This window comes from Phacochoerus africanus, chromosome 3, assembly GCF_016906955.1.
Source record: "Phacochoerus africanus isolate WHEZ1 chromosome 3, ROS_Pafr_v1, whole genome shotgun sequence".
NCBI lineage: Eukaryota > Metazoa > Chordata > Mammalia > Artiodactyla > Suidae > Phacochoerus > Phacochoerus africanus.
Genome location: NC_062546.1, coordinates 58,390,535 through 58,410,345, shown reverse-complemented (window position 1 = coordinate 58,410,345; position 19,811 = coordinate 58,390,535). Strand labels below are relative to the sequence as shown.

Genomic DNA, 19,811 nt, shown 5'->3' with positions numbered 1-19,811 from the left:
GCCATGGTGCTAATTAGATTTCCAGTTCTTTTATGGGGTTCCTAATGACTTCATGAGGTAAATGAGCTTCCGACAGAGATTGTATACAGGTACCATTTTCTGGAGCAAAGCCACTAAACTTTATTCACATTCTCTTGGGAACACGTCTTAAAGAAGTTAAAAATGATTTAGAGCATCACATTAAAAGTGTACCTGTAACGTATCAATGTGAAACTGGCACTCTGCTAAAGTGAACGGCCTTACTGATAGACGAATAAAGATGTGTTTACCACAATCTTGAACAAAATAAGGTAAATCTTTCTATCAAACAAAAATAATAAAACACACTGTTCCATTCACTCCCAGGGTTTGCCTCTTTTGGATTAAAATTAACAGAGTTTCATATTGTGTCTTTAATCTTATCAGAGACTCCTAAAGTAAACAATAGCGCAGTATGAGAAAACTTGGTTGTGTAACTCTTGGAAATAGCAAATGTCGCTTTCTTATAGCTCACCTCTAAGTCATCAGGACTACCTGTTCACTTCACTGGGATTTTCCAAATAGCAACTAAATATTGCAATAAACGGTTTACGGCTTTTGTTGGTGAAATAATACTATTTGACAAAGCACTCCCACCTGGGTTCTTTTTATCACGAGGTCGTTGTTATATTTTACTATTATTTTCTTATTTACAAATTCCTCGCAGACTAAAACCTAAATCAAGTCAGGGACAAAATCCCACCTGAAGGAACTCTGCTTAGAAGCCTCGGAGATGGCCCTGAGTTTGGGTCCTCCATGGAAGGCAAGAATTCACCCTCCGCTGGGTGTGCCCTCCTCCCACCCGACCTGCCCCCACTGCTCTCCGGAGCCCACCAGCCCAGCCCCAGGCAAGCGCACGCCCACGTGTGCCATGGCTCAGGGAGGGAGACTGAACTAGCGGCGTTGCGACCGGACGCCGCCTACCCCAGGATTGGCCGGCGCGGTGGGGGCGGGAGGCGGGCTCGGGTGGGGGGGGTCTGAGAGCGCGGGAGAGAGAAGGGGGGCGGTTCCACCCGGCCAGCCCCGCCCCCGGCGCGGCTACACCAGCTGCGCCCACGTGCCCAGTCCGACTTCTGCAGCTCGGCGGCGACTTCTACCCGCGGACCAGCTAAGGCGGCGGCTGCTCCTACAGCCTCCTGAGCCACGGGCCCTGACAAGCTCCAGCCGTTCGCCCACCACCACCCCCTCGGCGCGGTCCTCGCGCTGCCCCAGTAAGTTGCCAAGTGTCCGGCGGCGTGGAGGGGCCGCAGGCGAGGGGCGGCCTGGATGCCGGGGCCGAAGGGGTAGGGCTGGGGCGCGGGCTCCGGGGCCGCGTCCAGCTGCGCGCAGCTGCCGGGAAGCCGCGCTCCAGTCCCTCGGAGACCAAGAGTCCCCGGGGCTGCGCCCCGAACTGCACCTCGCCCCGTCCAGCCCCTGGGGCGTCGGGATCCGCGGCCGCCGCGGGAGTCGTGGGAGCGGGGAAGCGGCCTGACAGGGCGACGCCGTGGGTCCCTTTGGCCACTCAAGTCCCGAGGGGCTTTGGGCACCCCTGAGCCGGAGGGCCGCCGGGCCTCCCCCCAGCTCTGCACACTGAGGGTTACCTGAAGTAGCCTGCCACTCAGTTGAGATCCTTGGTTAAATATATAGCGCGCTGCTCGGAACTCTGAAGTCTTCTGACACTCAAGATCTGTCGGGGACTGGCAGGACAGGTAAAATGGCCCGTCGTGGTGTCTCTTTGGGGTATTTTAAAGTAAATGGGTGCAGTTTTAAACCCTTTTAAGATGGGCTTTATTCTTTTAAGCCTGTTTCATGCAGTCTTCAGCCTTGAACTTCACATGCTTTTGTTGACATTTAGGGAATCACTCAGCCCGCCAACCCCAGAATACCCTTTCCTCCAGAGAGCTTTGCACCTTCCCTGTGAGCGTGTATCCAGTACATGGAGTAATATTTGCAGATTGTATCTTAAAGATAATTAAAAGAAATCCTCTTTATAGAGTAGATAAATCGAAATGGAAACCACTTAGATGTTAAGAGCAAGCATGTTCAGATGTTCCAAATATTCACACTTTGAAATATTTATGCAAGAACTGCCTTAAAAAGCGTTTAGGTGCCTCCTTTAGGACTGGCAATGAGATATATCTAGTTGTTTGTACAAAAATACTTATCCTTTTAATGAGGTCATATTGTCAGGTTTTATTCAAGTAGAGCTCTGAATGCTGGTGGGAAGCCTGGGATATAAAATTGACTTGAATGTAGCCTCTGACTTGATACTTTTTCATCCTTGTCCCAACCAGTCTTAAAATCTTCTCTCACTTCTCCTCCTCCTCAGCATTAATAATAATTATCTCCTTAGGAAATTGCCAACATTTGTGCTTGTAGTCTTTTAAAGAGGATGTACAGGGTAAGAATATGCTAATTATACACTTACGGGTGCTTTTTCCCTTTTATAGTATTAAATCCTTTTTTCTTTTAATAGCGCTACAGCTTAACCTGAAATTATTTCTCAGTGCACAGCATATGCATTGTTTATCCCTTTACTGAAAAGTTGAGGGATGACTCTGGAAGGCCTCATTATTTATTAGGATTTTTCAAGTTTCCTCTCTTGCCCCTCATTTGGTTTCCACACTGTGTCTTGATTAGGGAGATGTCATTTACCTTTAATCTTTTCAGGTGTACATGGCCTTGATGACCAGAGTAGAACTCTTCGTGGTATCTGCAAGGATTTGGTTTACAGAATCCTTGGCCTCTTTAGCAAAGACAGTAAAGCCCCTTTGATTCAAAGTCTTTAATCATTATCTCTGGATTTAGAGGGTGGAAGGGAAGATATGATAACTGTTGGAGCTTAGAAGTCTGAATGTACTCTGGAATTTTTCATGTTATATTCAAAGACATGTTATATATGTTTTTGTCATTTGCACATGAATGTCTGAAGGATTTTAAAGTTCATGTTTCTTGTTTTTCCACTACTAACCTCCTCACCTCGGAGTGGGGGTGGCTGGTCTTTATTCTCAATGGCATGACCCACCTCGTTCCTTTCTTAGGCTACCTTGCTTCACTTAGTGATTATTTCTTCTGGCTCTTCTGGCCAGACCTAGAGCCCTGTATGTGGTCATATCTTCTCTTTTTTTGGCCCTACTTTTTCAAGTGGACTTTCCCTCATAGTTTTCCTTTGTGACATCTCTATTTGTCCTAGTTTTGGTCTTCCTTTTTTTTTTTAATTTGCTTGCTGCCCCATATATCATATATCATATCATATCATATCATATATCAATTTAGGTGTTCAGAGCCATCTGGTTTTATTCTGATGCCCTTCAGGGACCAACTTTCAGAACAGAACCTTGCAAACCCCCATAGGTTGCTATTTGTTTTATTCCCCAAACAGGATATGAAGACACTGATTTCATGGACTGGCTTCTTGTAGATACTGACTGCATGTCAAACATGCAGGTCTAAAAACAAAAGCAGCATTTTCAGTCGAATGTATTTCTGAATATTCACATACTTATTTCCGCATCCCAATTGGATGTTTTGTCACCCGAATGAATCCTCAAAAACTCAGTTAGCTAAGATTTCGGTTACATGATACTGCTTGTCTAAATGATGTTGAAAACTTAATGGTTAACTCATTTCTACACCTTTAATCTGAATATTCAAAATCATGTAGATATAACTGAATAGAAAAAAATAATGAAATTGTTCTTTTCATTGTCTTCCGTTTTAATAGCTTCTAATTCTCTTATACAGTATCTGGTGTATAACATATGCTCTTTATTGTTGAGTGAATGCCACTGATTTCAGTGATTTCAGAAAAGGTGTTATTTCTGCCTTCAAAGGTATATTCCTTGATTGAAAATTATTGAGTCCCTGCTCTGTTCCAGGCATCAGACATCTGAAAGTAATGTGTAACTCCAATTTTGGAGGGATTCTACAATCATGTTTACATTTGGGAAACCCCCCCCCATTGATTGAGTAGTTTTTTGTTGTAATTTTATATCAAGTAACAACACCTGTAAACACAGGACTTCTGTACTGTTGACACCAGAGAGCAAGCAAGGAACACCTTCTCTAAAATATGACTCTTCCATCATCAAAAACTTGGTGTTTCTGTTTTACTGGTAGTAACAGATTTGTCCTGACTTCTCTTATACTTTCCTTTCATTGCCTTTAATGGCTGTTTTTTTTTTTTTTTTTTTTTTTAAAGAAATGGTGTCTATGGCTGTGGAAGTGTTTGTAAATGCTATGAACAAAACCAAACCAACAACTGGAGGTTTATTCCCACTAGCCTCTAACTAGCTGAGTTAAGGTAATTACAGCATGATTTACCTATTAATTTTTCTTGTCTAATTTAGTAAAAATAATTCTCATTCTAATCTGTGGAAGCAAGCAGTATACTATGATTTTTCATATTCTTATGGACTCTTAGACTTTAAATGTTTTCTGAGAGTGGCCTCTGCTGCCATTATGTTAAGTTCTCATTGACGAGTACAGTTGGTATTGACTTAAGATTTGAGTTAATGTGGTTTTTCTTTAAAAGTCTGGATTTGAATATGTGGGTCACATCTCTTCTGCTCATGTTTAGACTTTTATTTTGATTATATATCCTCAGAAAATTCTGTGGTTCTCTGTTTTTTGGGTGTGTATGAACATGAATATTTTGTGGAAAATTTCTCCATTTCTTACATCCAAGATTGAGTCATCAAGCCGAAGTGTCCTGTGTGATGACGTATTTAATTGTATGCCTTCTCCTTATCCCACTTCAAAAAATAAAACCTAAAACCTATATGTCCACAACCTCTTCTAGTGCTGCATGCTAACTAGACCTCTGTTCAGAACCTGAGTATCATCTAGGATTTTGCAATGACGTGGATGAGAGAAGATTTCATAACCTTTCTTCTAGGAGTTGGGGAAAAAAAAAAAAAAAAAAAGCCCTGACTGTTGTATTCATTTTTGGAATATTTTGTGAATCATACACAATAAAGAATTTTTCTGTTCCTTGTTGATTCTTTTAGTTTTTCCCACAGTTGTGGAGAAAATTCTTTTCTTTCCTTAGCCCACTCTGGCTTCAATAAGACTCCCTAAGTCTTCATACAATTATGCCTAATACAGTGCTGTTTACACCATCACATTCTACTTCTTCCAGTGGAGATGTAGTGGTCACAGTGGATAGAATTTGATGTCGCCTTGGATGCTGAACAATCCTGGAATTAAGATGCTCTCATTCTATACTATTACTCTTGCTCATCTTTTTTTTGGAAGGGAGGACAGATTTTAAGATAAGTCGATATTTCCACTTCAAAACAGGTGCTTGACGCTTCAAAAAGTCAAGTGTAACATAAACCCTCAAGCTCACTTTTTATTCATTCTAGTCCTTTGTGGGCAGAAAGACGTTATGTGAGTTGGTAACTTGACCATAATTAGAAGGTAAAAATTGGTTAGGATCTTTTCTTGACGGTCCTCTAGATTTTTTGCTGTCATCTTATAAATGATGATAATGATGAGTCGCTAGTGAAATTAGTAGTTATTATATATTGAAATATAAGGGGAAAATAGGTTCTCTTTGCATGTTCAGTATTTTGTTTACTCCCTTAATGTGAACTCAGGGCAGATTTTCAGGATGCAGTTCAATTTCTGCTTTAAAAAAAACCACGATCAAATCTCTAGAACTTGAAATATATTTAAGTGGTGGGAAGTCATCTCTGTATCACATGCCAAGTGTATTTTTTAAAAGCATGTGAATCCCTCCCACAGTTCACATTTATCCTGTCTGGTTTCTAAAAGAAGGTATCATCCTTTTGATGGAAACAACTGGATTTGATTTTCGTGAAACTATCACACACAATATTTAGTTTTTAGCAATTGTATATGCAACCAAACTACGGAATGCTAAAATATTCCAAGTCATATTTCCTTGGGATAGGAAATAAGACTTGAATTCTAAGAATATCCTAGGAGATGATCTTCTTGGAGTCTTCCACGATAGGAGGTTAGTTCATCCATTTTGGATGAATACATGTAAATATTGACAGCCCTGGTCGAGAGTCTGTTGGGAAGCAAAGGATAAATATGTTACTTGGTACCTGCTCCCTGGGCTTTGACCACCAGCGTCAGAGTTAACAAATGCACACACAATGGGGAGAGAATGCTAACGCTGCCATTTGAGCCATGAACAGAGCTCGGGTTGTCAGGAGGAGAGATAGCAGTCTGTTCTAAACTTCTTATTTAAAATATGTGTTGTGTTCCTGACAGATACTAAATGTTCTATCAGTTTTCAGTATCATCGTCACCATTGCAGTTACTATTTTGCTGTTAAAACCACTATCCCTCTTCTTCCTCCTGTTACTTTTTGGTGAAACTTGGGTCACGTGGGTTGAGTTCTGGCTGAGCATTTATTCAACAAAGTTTGCATCTGAGAGGGCAGTAATACTCATTAATCATTTGCCCATCATTTATTCCTCTGGGACTCAAGAATATTATGATGTTGAACTGAAAATTCAAACTATTCCAAAAGGTCTTAGAGGAAAAATTAAAACACATTAGGGGATTATATTTTAAGTGGAAAATTTGAAGAATAAAGTCATTCCAAAAGTGCAGTCCAATTAAGAACATAAGATTTTCTTAATTTCTCACTCTGACAGTTGTTACATTAGTTAAGCTTAGTACATTTATACAAACTTAATGAGTTTAAAACCCATGAAGGACCTTGTCAATAATGGGAAGATCACAAGAGGTCTTCAGCCATCACGCCCACTTCTGCTTCTCCCACAGGGGTCCCTCTGAAGTCCAGGAAAACCATCCTCATATACTGTTTAGTGTTGGTTCCAGTCTTGGCTTTCAGCTTAGAATGAATGGACAAAGACCAGATAAAAAGGTCTGGGAGCTGGAAAGATAACTTTTCTATTCCATGTTAGAGAGGGAAGATTTCTTTTGTTAGAAGGAAATACATTCAGTTCAGGGTCCTACTGTTAACTTAGTAGAAGAAAAATAATGTTCTAAAAGAAGTTCCATAACTGAAAATATCTTTACTGTCATCTTCAATTCCTGTCACTCGTAGCTCTTCTGTTGTGCAAGGAAGATGCCTGTGAAGATGTGGAGCTGGGTAGCACTGCTTGCCCTTCCAAGTTTCAGGTTCTTATGACTACCTTTTTTTTTTTTAACCAATTGTGTTTATTTATTTATTTACTTATTTATTTATTGGCTGTGCCCATGGCATGCAGAGGTTCCTAGGTCAAGGATCAAACCTATGCCACTGCAGTGACAATGCCACATCCCTAACCCCTAGGCCACCAGGGAACTCTGAGACTGTACCTTTAAAAAAAAAAATCTAATAATTTTTCCCAAGAGGTGGTGGGTGTGGAGGATCAAGGTGTTGATTTACATCCTCAGCCTACTAAGCAAATTTTTATTTAAAGGAATCATAGGGTAAATCCATTTCTATTAGTAAAAATCATAGAGTTTTTATTTCATGGATCACAGATGCTCAGAATTCCATTAATCATAATGCTTTGTTTGCAGTACACTTTGTCATGTCATTATTGGCTCATGTGTGGCCAATTAAATATTACCCATTTTAGATTCTTTTTTTTTTTTAGGGCCGCAAGTGTGCCTCATAGAAGTTCCCAGGCTAGGATACTAGTCAGGTTTGTTACCACTGAGCCACAAAAGGAACTCCCCATTTTACACCACAGCCACAGCAACACGGGATCCGAGCCTGAGTCTGCTACCTACACCATAGATCATGGCAACACTGGATCCTTAACCCACTGATCGAGGCCAGGGATTGAACCCATATCCTCATGGATACTAGTCAGATTTGTTACCACTGAGCCACAAAGGGAACTCCCCATTTTAGATTCTTGGGTTAGGTGGTGGGTAGGTATTCATTGTATTATTACTTTAAAATAATACATGAATAAATAAAATTTTAAATAAATTTACCCTAAATATATTGGTAAATAAAACCTTTAAAAATGTCTCCTTTGTGTTTTTCCTTCATGTAGAGACCATTTGTACTGAATGAAATTCTCCTTTTGTTCAGAAGGACAGCTTTCTTTAGACAGTGATTTTGTTTCTCTAAAAGTTCCGTTATATTCACTTCTACAATGTGCCTGGTCTTTTGAAGCAAAGGGTACTTATTATTTTTGTATGGGGCTCATAATCCACAAGATGTTTGCAATTTGCATAGGTGTTTGTCCTGATAAAAATCCAAATGAAAACCTCCTTTGGTAGTTTGTATCAACTTGCATGTGAATTCTTCTGGGAAAAGCCTGTGTTTAAAAAAAAAATTCAGGCTACTCTGTATAGATTTTTTTAATCTGCTTTAATGATCATATTAAACAACACAGTTTTATAATTGTGTTTGGATCCAGCACCAAATTTTAGGTAGTTTCTTTAATTCTGTTGTAATTTGAGCAATTGTTTGGGAGACATTTTCATGACTTACAAGGAACCTGCAGTGAGCTTTGACACTCAGTCCTGCAGACTCACTGACATTCTAGAGTGCTTGGGTCATGGTAGGAATTTATCTTTGTTCCAAGGCAGCCTATGCAAGAAAATGAAGTCTATGATTAATCAGGCAAAGATTGCTGTTTCAGTTTTTAGGTTTGACATTTTGCATTGATCTGAATTTTAAGGGAGGAGTTGAAAGGAAGAATAAGAACCTTTGATCAAGTCTAAACCTACTGAGAGTTCAATTTTTTTATCTTTCTGAAATTCGGTGGCACTGCTGAGTTTTTTAGTGAGTCTCAGCCCTTGGAGTAAGTATTGAGCACCAGCTCCGTGCCATGTGAAGATGTGTCCGAAGTGGCGAATGAGGCTGGTGGGGCTGCCACTTCAGTCTCTATGGAGCTTCATGGTGTTCAGAGTTACTACTTAACCTCTCTTTGGCTTTTTAATCTATGATATGAATTTACATAAACATTTGGAGGAGAAATTCAAGGTCATGTTCTTTTGTGTAGACTCATATTTTTAATATTTACAACGCAAAGTCCCTTCTGTTTCAGCAGTAGTCTCTGAAATGTAACTAATTTCTAAAAGACTGGACAAATGAATCAGGTGGGAGAACTAAAGAAATTCAGGTTTGAAAAGAAAAGATTATATTGATTTACTGTCTTTTTTAAGGAAAGGCCTTCATGACAAGTTTCCTACAATTTTGATCAACTGTATTTGAACTACTGGTACTTCTAGTTCTTTGATACACAGAGAAGGGACTCCTCCTTTAGTATTCTTTTGATCACTTTTATGCTTTAGGAGAAAAAAGAAGAACCACACATATGCATGTGAAATGCTCCTACCCCATGGGAGTGCAGGAGCCACTGGGCATCTAGAGTTTCCAGAACCCAGGATAAGAAAGAACCCTGGAATTCAGAAGCCATTTCAACTCCTGGAAAACTGTCTTAGGAGAGAAACCTTTGGGGGCAGGATGGGGTCTTCTTTGTCATACATCCTTTCCCCTTGTTGATAAAAGATTTCTCATGGCCTCCAAGGAGGAGCTGAGAATGGGCTCAGAGATAGGTGTGGCCATGGGGAGCTCTGAGTTAAAGACAGTAATGCAATGACAGCCATGCCCATGTGCCATGGTGGAAGCAGTTTCCTGGCCTCCAAGGAGTACTTTGAATTGTCCCCAGCATCAAATTCCTCCTAAATTCTTAAGATTCTTTCTTCAGATTCTAAGATTCACAGGTTTCTAGGTCTGTGGAAATAAATTTGATTCTAAGTGAAGCCAAGATTATTGAGTATTTGTTATATGTACACAAATGGGAAGAAAAAAAAAAAAAAGAATGGACAAGAATAATGAATGCTCTCTCATCTAAAATTGGAGCACATTTAGGGAATTCCCATTGTGGCTCTGTGGAAAGGAGTATGCATGAGTATGCATGTTCGATTCCTGGCCTCACTCAGTGGCTTAAGGATCTGGCGTTGCCATGAGCTGTGGTGTAGGTCTCAGATGTGGCTTGGATCTCACATTGCTGTGGCTGTGGTGTAGGCTGGCGGCTACAGATTCAATTCGACCCTTTGCCTGGGGAACTTCCATATGCCAGGGGTGCAGCCCTAAAAAACAAAGTAAATAAATAAAATTGGAGCACATTTAGAGTGACATTTGAAATCCAATCTTACGGCTCAGTGTCTGACATGGATCTTCTTGTAGGAGTCTCTGGAATTTAATAGAACTAGAGAGGTCATAATAAAGACGTAAGCATTACTGCAGAGCCTTGTCAGTTTTTCAAAGAATAAAATAGCTAACTGAAAGCTTTTCCTTTTACTTGCTGTGTTTGTTGAGTAATGTGCCAATGGGAAAGCAAATCACAGTCACTATCATACACTACTTAGGTGGTAGGAAAGCAGGGTGAAGAATTTTTAAGCTGGTTTCTCTACTGAAATTCTTCACTTTTGTAAAACTGTCTTTAACGTGATTAAGATCTGTAATGTTTTGTTGCAAAAAGCCCTCTTTTAAATGCATTATATTTGCGACGGTGGTTGTGTAGGTGGAGTAGGATTTGTGTATGCTGTATTTATTAAGAAAAGAACACAGAGCACATTTGCATGCCACAGAGAAACACTAGTGGGTGCTGAAGAAATGTGTAGTACAAGACCTTTTGAAACATGTCCTAGGCTTATGCCTGTTTTCAACTCTCTCAAAACCTAGAATTTCATCTTTAAAATAAAATCACTTTTTCATTAGATAATAATACATGAAGAAGGCACAGCCTCCTGGAAATTTGGTCATAGCCCTGTGAAAGAGGTGAGACACCGTTGTGGTAGTAGTGAGTTTTGTGTTCCGTTCTCTAAACTGGACAGTATGCTGAAAGCTGTGTGCTGTGGGCAATTTCTGAAGTTTTGGAAGCTTTTGCCTCCAGCCTTTCTGGACTTGGACAGTTACCGAGTTCTTGGCTCTCTGTCGGTGCCGAGCACAGTGCTAGGCAGCTTTGAAAGGGAAGGATGCTCCTGGAAGTGATGTTTCAGAGCTCTCTTTTAATCAGTTAAGAAACTGAATTCTTATTTGTTGTAACTCCTCTGAGGTCAGTCAGCTAGGGACAGAGTGAAGAATGATTTTTAGCATCCTGACTTAGCAAAAGCACTAATTTAGGTCAGGCCGTTTGGCTTTTTGTGAAAGCCAATCACAGTCACTATCATACACTACTTAGGTGGTAGGAATTTTATAAATGGGGATCAAAATACAATTTTAACTTGAAAGTTTTTAAATTTTAAAATTTCTTAGACATTAACGTCTGAATAAGACATTTTAGTAAGAGTGACATGCTTATGATGTGAACAGTTTTTTTTTTTAATGGCATATTTTAGCCCCCAAATAGAAAAGTGTAATCTTAATCTAAAAATAAAAAGACTTAGCATACGGGTTCTAAACTATCTAAAGACATTAAGATTTATACCTCATATGTTTTTAAACAAGCTCTTCATAGGGTGCTGTTATGCTACCTTTTTTTTTTTTAAAGAAGCTGAATTTTTACTTTTTCTGATTATCATAGCTAACAGATGGTTTGCACTTAGTTCAATGAACCAAATAAAAAAAAGAACAGCCTTTGCATAAAATTTTTGTTGATAGTGCGTTCTGTCTCTCTGAAATGGGTCATGTGAACTTTCTGAATAATGGCATATTTACACCATTCTCATTTTTTTTTTTTTTGGCTGCAGAGTGTAAAAATAAATGTGAAGGACAAATATCCTAGCACTATCATTTCAAAAGTTATTTTTGTAAAGTATTTAAAGTAATTTTCTATTCTTACTGGATTGCTAACTCTGGGCATGTTACATGTCCTGATTGCTTCTAAAACTGATAAATTGTTCTAGTGACTTTGAAAGCATAAGGCACCATTTATCTCATTGAACTACTGGAAATAGTAAATTAATTTTTATGAGGATTTTAAACCTTAAAATCTCAAGGACCCACATCATTGTGCTAATTCCAGTTTTGGAAGAATTTAGTACAGTTGCAATCTAATATTTAAGTTTATTTTGATTCAGCATCACTAGCCTGTTCATAATTGTTGGTTGATGCTTGTATGTGGTGGCGAAAGGTGGAGGTGATGGCCTGATGTGGGCAGGATGCCTTTACTGATGTGGAAGTGACTGGTCTAGTGATGAGTGCAGACAACTGCTGTAGTAGTTGGTATCAATGATAACTGAAAGTTCAAGAGTCTTCTGTTATAGGAATGGGCTTTTAATTTATCACGTACAACTTTAATTCATTACATATTAGACCAGGGAACTGAACTATATAATTTTACTTCTAACTTCCTGTGTGTGAATCAGAATTTAGACTGTTTTTAAAAATTGGAAGAGGAGTTCCCGTCGTGGCCCAGTGGTTAAAGAATCTGACTAGGAACCATGAGGTTGTGGGTTCGGTCCCTGCCCTTGCTCAGTGGGTTGACGATCTGGCATTGTCATGAGCTGTGGTGTAGGTTGCAGACGCGGCTTGGATCCTGCGTTGCTGTGGCTCTGGTGTAGGCTAGCAGCTACAGCTCCTATTAGACCCCTAGCCTGGGAACCTCCATATGCTGCGGGAGTGGCCCAAGAAATGGCAAAAAGACAAAAAAATAAAATAAAAATAAAAAATAAAAATTGGAAGAAAAGCACTCATTTTATTGAACTAACTATAATTTCCATTGTGTGCAATAAAAGGTGGAAAAGAATGCAAAAATCTTGTTTTTTTGCCTTCCCCAAAATGATGTATGTAGCATAATGTTTTAAGGCAAATAGAGTAATTTTTCTCAAGTAGTCTCAACAGAACTTGTACTACAATTATTTCCTAAACTGGACTGTCCACATCTTTAAAAGCATAATATACAGCATTGCTAGTTTTATTAAATTATGAGATTCTAGGCTCAGAAGAAGCCTGTACATTTTTTTTTTCAAGCAGAACTACGCCTAACCATTCCTCACAGGCATGTGTATTATGTAAGAGTGAGCAGAAAAGTGAAGATTTCCTAACTAATATCATAGGTGACAGTATTTTCTTATTTAAAAACAGAATGTTGAGGAGTTCCCATCATGGTGCAGCAGAAATGAATCCGACTAGGAACCAGGAGGTTTCAGGTTCCATCCCTGGCCTCACTCAGTGGGTTAAGGATCCGGCATTACCTTGAGCTGTGGTTTAGGCTGCAGAGTGGCTAGGATCCTGCATTGCTATGGCTGTAGTGTAGGCTGGCAGCTACAGCTCTGATTTGACCCCTAGCCTGGGAATTTCCATATGCCACAGGTGCAACCCTAAAAAGTAAATAAATAAATAAATAAATAAAAGAAAAAATAGAAACAGATTTTTGAGACTGTTTGTAACTGTAGAAAAGAATCAGCATTTTCTCCTTAACCTCTTTTTTTTTTTTTTTTTGGTCTTTTTAGGGCTGCACCCAAGGCATATGGAAGTTCCCAGGCTAGGGGTCGAATTGAAGCTACAGCTGCCTGCCTACACCACAGCCACAGCAACAAGGGATCTGAGCCACATCTGCAACCTACACCACAGCTCACAACAATGCTGAATCCTTAACTTACTGAGCAGGGCCAGGGATCGAACCCGAGTCTTCATGGATACTAGTTAGGTTTGTTACCACTGAGCCACAATGGGAATTCCTTAACTTCTTAATCCTCATTACTAAAATGTTGATTTTTTCCCCCCAACTCTTTATTTCAGTGCTTAGGAAGAGGGCCTGAAGATCCCTTAAATTCCTTTCCTGCTCTAAGAGAAGTAACATCATGTAGCTCATTCTCATTTATTACTCCCTGGGTTTTCCCACCAAGACTCCTTAACACAGCAGGTAGGAGGTGACTCACAGATGTCAGAGGACTTGATGTGCAGCTGGGGTGTTCCTGGAGCTGTGACAGCCTGGGGCTCTTTCAGATAATGAAGCTTATAATTGAGGGAGCACTTATAGTAGCTCCAGGTTTTCCCCACCCTCTTCCTCCTCTTTCCTCTTTCCTTCAATTTCCTCTTCCTCCCTCCACCTCCTTTCTCATCTCCTCCTTTCTCATTTTTTCTTCTTCTAGTTGGAGGTGTCAGTGGGTACCTGATCTAGTTAAAGCTGGGCCTAGTTCTCACCAGAGACCCAGTGGTCAAGGCTGAGCTCTTTGTAGACTATGCTGTGGTCCCCTTAACTGCTGTCATTGACATGTAGGTTGTATTTTTGTCTTTGGGTACTATCAGCCTTGCAGAATGTTGCTGTGTGCCCTTGGCCGAGGCTTTGGGGAGCATGCTACTATGTGGGGAGACGCCACACCACCTTCTGCTTTGTGGCCCAAGAGTAGAACCGGTGCTTTCCTCCTCTCCCTTACTGTCTTCCCACCATCCCTTTCCCTCAATCCTGACTCTGAATGCTAACTTCAGGATCACTAGCCACCTTTTCAGAGTATAAAACCTAACAGTGAATATAGGGAGTGTAATTCCTCAACTTTCTTGAAAAAGCTGCATCCTCATTCACTAATGGTATCACCTTAATTTTGTGCAGAAAAGCACTTTGTCATTGCTCTAAAAAAGGGCCACGGTTGTCTTTTCTGGAGATGTCAGCCTCTCCACTAGTCATCACTTTTAGTCATTGCTTTTCTGAGTAACTTTTAAATGGACCCAGAAAGGGATCAGCTCACCATGTGAATTAGAGTAACACAGTTACTGCTTTTTGAAACCGTTATTACCAGTTATTATATTTGTTAGTATAAAAACTGTTCAGAGGATAGAATTTAGTGACTTAGGTTTGTATTCAGGTGACACTGTCCCTAAAGCATTAAATACTATGTGTATATGAAAAATTATTACAATTAAAAAACATCTACTGGCAGGACTTATCTTATTAGCTTTTTCAAGGATAGTAACCATTTTCTGTGGACTTAATGTTACAAGAAACTAAACTGGGGTCTTTACAAAGCCTAAACAAAGAACCCTTGCTGTTGAAAAGGTTTCCACTTACAACTTAGACTCTGAATGTTAGAATTTTGGTTAATGTCTAGCCATATCTTGACAAACTGACGTATGGAACCAGTGATTGATTTTATATCATTATTTGCCATTCTTTATTTATTTATTTATTTATTTTTGTCTTTTTAGGGCTACACCCGTGGCATATGGAAGTTTTCAGGCTAGGGGTTGAATTGGAGCTGTAGCTGCTGGCCTACACCACAACCACAACAATGTGGGATTCAAGCCGTGTCTGTGACCTACACCAGAGCTCACAGCAATGCCAGATCCTTAACCCAGTGAGCAAGGCCAGGGATTGAACCTGTGTCCTCATGGATACTAGTCAGTTTCATTAACCACTGAGCCACGACGGGAACTCCTGCCATTCTTTAAACAAATGAAATCTTCTGTTCATTGACCTAAAAATAAACCTTGTGATTTCATTTTTCTTTCTTTTAAAATATATGGCCACTCAGTAGTTACAGAATTCCCATGTGCAGAGCTTTTCTGTGTGCTCTGATACAGACGCAGGTTTTAAAAGGACATGTTATTTGAGTTCTTACAACTTACATTCCAGGCCACTTATATACTTAGAATTGGATACCCAAATCCACCGATGCTTAAGACCCATAGTCGACCCTCCCTGTTGGTGGGTTCAGCACCTGCAGATTTAACCAACCACAGTTATGTTGTGTTGACTGAAAAAATCCACATGTTAAGTGGACCCATGCAGTTCAAACCTGTGTTTTTCAAGCATCAACTGTAGAATCCCAAGTAGTTCTGCAGTAAAATACATGTAGCCTTTCTCAACACTTGTAGTGTTTATTTCTATTAAAAATTTTTAAATTGTGGCAACATACATATAACATAAAATTTACTATCTTAACTGTTTTAAACTGTACACTTCAGTAGTGTTAATTCACATTGTCGTACAACCCATCTCTAGCACTTTTCATGTTGTAAAACTAAAATTCTGCCCATTAAGTCCTAATCCCCCATTTCCCTCCTTCCATCCCAGGCAACCATCATTCTATGAATTTGAATATACTAGATGCCTCACATAAGAGGAATCATACAACATTTGTCTTTTTGTGACTAGCTTATTTCGCATAGCTTAATGTCTTCATTCATGTTGTAGCTTGTCAGAATTTCCTTCATTTTTAAGGCTGGCCAATATTCCATTGTAGGTATACACCACACTTTGTTTATCCATTCATATGTTGATGAATACTTGAGTTGCTTCCATGTTTTGGTTATAATGAATAATGCTGCTATGAACTCAGGTGTGCAAATATCCGTTTGAGTCCCTGTTTTCCATTCTTTTGGATATGTAACCAAAAATGGAATCGCTAGATCCTATGATCATTTAATTTTACATTTTTTGGAGTTGCCATACTATTTTCCATAGCAGCTGTGCCATTTTTACATTCCCACGAACGTTGTACCAAGGTTCCAATTTCTCCACATCCTTGCCAACACTTACTATTTTGGTTTTATTTTTTTTACATAGCCTTCCTAACAGGCATTAAAATGCTTTTATAGTTACAGATTTGCTCTAAACTAAATAAAACAAAAAAACCAAAAGAGGTACTTTAACCTCATTCACACAAAAAGAAGTTTAAAATCTTGCCTGGTTATTTTTCCAAGTTTTTAGAAGTTTCCATTTATTCTCAGGATATGTTGCCTTTTATATACATCTATATAATAGCATAGGTCAAAAAGGAAAATCCTGGGCTTATCTCAACCCAAAAATAGCATATGAATATCAAAGACACATAATAGTCTTGATTCTTCCCTGCAAGAGTCCATGCTCTGCCCTTATAGGATTCCTTGTGAGCAAAGTTCCTGTTCACGTTCAAGAGGCTTCCCTGAGCTCATAGAGTCTCCGTTGATTTGCTCCCAGTTCCTCCAGGCATGTGACACAAATGAGTACAACCAATGAGTTCAAAATAGTAAGGAATGGTGGGGAACTGTAGTGAACCAGAGAACAATCAATTTAAAAAATACTGTGTATCCGAGAATATACATTGGTTTAGGGGAAGAGTGATTGATAAAACGTTTACAAAGAACCCAGCAGAGTGAGAATGTCACATCTGTGGAAGGGGACTACAGCCCAGAAAACCCATGCTGATGTCCTAGATATCTTTAAGTATGTTAGAACACACTGGCATCTACAGCAATTCCAAATCTATTTTCCCTTTTCAAAAATACACATAGAAAAGAATATACATGTAGCAGCTACCGATGGGGGCTGACTCCATGCCGCTGTCTGATTCTAGAATGACTTGGTTTTCCAGATTTCCCCATTCTCTTAAAGATACTCTGAGTTGCAGCAAAACTCAATCTTGGCAGAATGTCCTTTCCTCTTAGATCTCATACTTATCTCTTAGGCTAACATAGCCTCATTCAGCCAAAAATGTTGTCTTGTAAAAATGACTGACTAAAGCCTCATCTCCACACAGATTCTACTTTTTCAAATTATGAACCACAACATCCTTAAGACTTGGAAGCATAACAGTAATGAGGATAAAGGCAGTGGGGACTGACAAAATTTTGCTGAAATGGGAAACTCTCCTGTTTGTGTGGGAGCTGAGAATTCACAGCATTTCATATTGTGATTGTCTGAGCATGTAATATTGTGATTGAATAGGAAATGACAGTACTTTCCTGGTTTTGTGGAAGATTGTTTTATGGATGATAGTAGGTGCACTGGTAGAGGCTGTCATTACCCACTTGTGGAAGATTGTTTTATGGATGATAGTAGGTGCACTGGTAGAGGCTGTCATTACCCACTATTCAGAATTAAATGTTCCATGCAGGGGTACAGAGAGAGAAAGAAGAAATATAGTTGTTAACACTAAAATAGACTTGTTGCATAAAGTGAACCTTCAAACTGGAGAAAGGTTTATCCAGATGATATTCATTTGATCTGAATAGTGAATATGTCATGATGTCACACCCCTTGACATTTTTCCAAAGTCATCAATACTGTCAGGACATTCCTTAGGGGTTTTAAAATTTTCTAGTCACTGTGAACTTAACATGATTATCACTTTTTTTGAAGATGAGGATGTTGAATGGGGTGGGAGGCTTCTGGAAATATGGACTTTGGTGTAAACTATCTATTATCTGACTTTTGGTTTATACCTAGGGAAAGAATCATGAAAAACTTAGTTTATCAGCCACAAAAAAGAACTTGTATCGTTAAATCACAGAGCCTGAGCTGGCAGATACTTTAGCTAATACCTTTTTAGCTAAACCTCATTCTCCAGATTTCAGAATCATTCTGAATCACCAGTCCTCTGTTTAAAATTACAGATGTCTGACACATTTCTTGGTGGGCAGCTTTAGGAACACTATTAGGGTGTGTTGCATTTTACTGAGTCAGCATTTTAGTCCTTTTTTTTTTTTTTTTTTTTTTGCTTTTTAGGGCCTCACCCAAGACATATATGGAAGTTCCCAGGCTAGGGGTTGCCACAGCAACAAGGGATTCAGATTGCATCTGCAACCTACACCACAGCTCATGGCAATGCTGGATCCCTGACCCGCTGAGCGAGTCAGGGATCGAAACTGCATCCTTATGGATACTAGTCAGATTTGTTTTGGCTGCACCACAATGGGAATTCCCCTTAGTCTTTTTATACAATATCCTTTTCTTCTAGTTTTATCTTCTAGTATAACATGGATAGAGTCATTGTCTTCTGACACATTGCCGTTCCCATGTTTGAAGAAAGTGGTCATCTCTGAGACTTTTCCCCCCTCCAAGGGTGAAAAGAAGTGAAATGTAGAAATATGGCCAACTTATATTTCTATAGCTCTTTGCCTAACACCTTTATATCACTACTGTTAATGTCTGTTTCAAAGATAGAAAGACCAAGAGTCCAGGGACTTGCTGGTAATTCCAAGAGCTTATTGGTTAGACTCAGAGCAGGGTGACCTCTCTGGGCCCCAGCTATGTCCCTGCATATTGCACCCAAACACCAGCAGTGTCTTTTATTGTCTTCACGTCATGACATGGTTTCCAGACCCCTTACCCTATCCTGGTCACTCTTCACTGGACACATTTGGTCAGCATTTAAGGAAAAGATGATGGCTGCAGCCAAGCATCCATCCATCCATAGCTGAGTGGCTGTATGTCAGGCATTCTCTAGGAATTTGGAATCACCAGTAAACAGGACAGTCAGATGAAATTCCTGCCCTCATGAAGCTTACCTTCTGAGGGTTTCTAACAGCTCTCAGGTCCCTGCCCCCCAAACAACACAAGAGGAGATGCAAAAGGGGGACTGAGAAATTGGAGTAGCAGATTCTGTGCTCTTAAGAAGTTAAGATGGGAATTCTATGTGAAGACTTATACACACACACACACACACACACACACACACACACATATATATGCATACATACACACTGTATCTGCTCTTTCCTCCTTTAGATCCCTTCAAACAGATTCCTTCTGTAGATGAAGAAAATAATGTCGACTGCAAGTGAGGTATACCAGTTTATTTCCAGGCACAAAAGGAGGCCATAGAAAAACTTTTTTAGTAGACAAGAAAGGTCTGTGATATTATCAGAAACTATTTGAAAGAAAATCTAAGCCAAGTGAAAGTTGTGATTTGCAGGGCCCAAGACTTATTTGTTCTGTGATACGTTTTGAATTCAGATGTATGATGAGAACTAAGAATATTAGGTATAAGTGTTAGATGTTTTAGTATAAGTAGTAAAAGTCTTCAGCTTTTTATTGCAGAAGTGTTCTTATATGAAATTGTTGGGGAGTTCCCTTCGTGGCGCAGTGGTTAACGAATCCAACTAGGAACCATGAGGTTGCGGGTTCAGTCCCTGCCCTTGCTCGGTGGGTTGACGATCCGGCGTTGCCGTGAGCTGTGGTGTAGGTTGCAGGTGCGGCTCGGATCCCGCGTTG

General features: G+C 39.8%; 1 protein-coding gene across 2 annotated transcripts in view; it reads left to right on the top strand.

Annotated features, from left to right (window-relative positions):
* The first annotated feature begins 1,078 nt into the window (after window positions 1–1,078).
* The window catches only part of SLC7A2 (solute carrier family 7 member 2), a 79,534-nt gene continuing 60,801 nt past the window's right edge, over window positions 1,079–19,811 (top strand). For both annotated transcript variants that reach the window (XM_047771872.1, XM_047771871.1), the window contains exon 1: window positions 1,079–1,229. The gene's annotated coding sequence lies outside the window, so the exon portion shown is untranslated. The remainder of the gene's footprint in view (window positions 1,230–19,811) is intronic.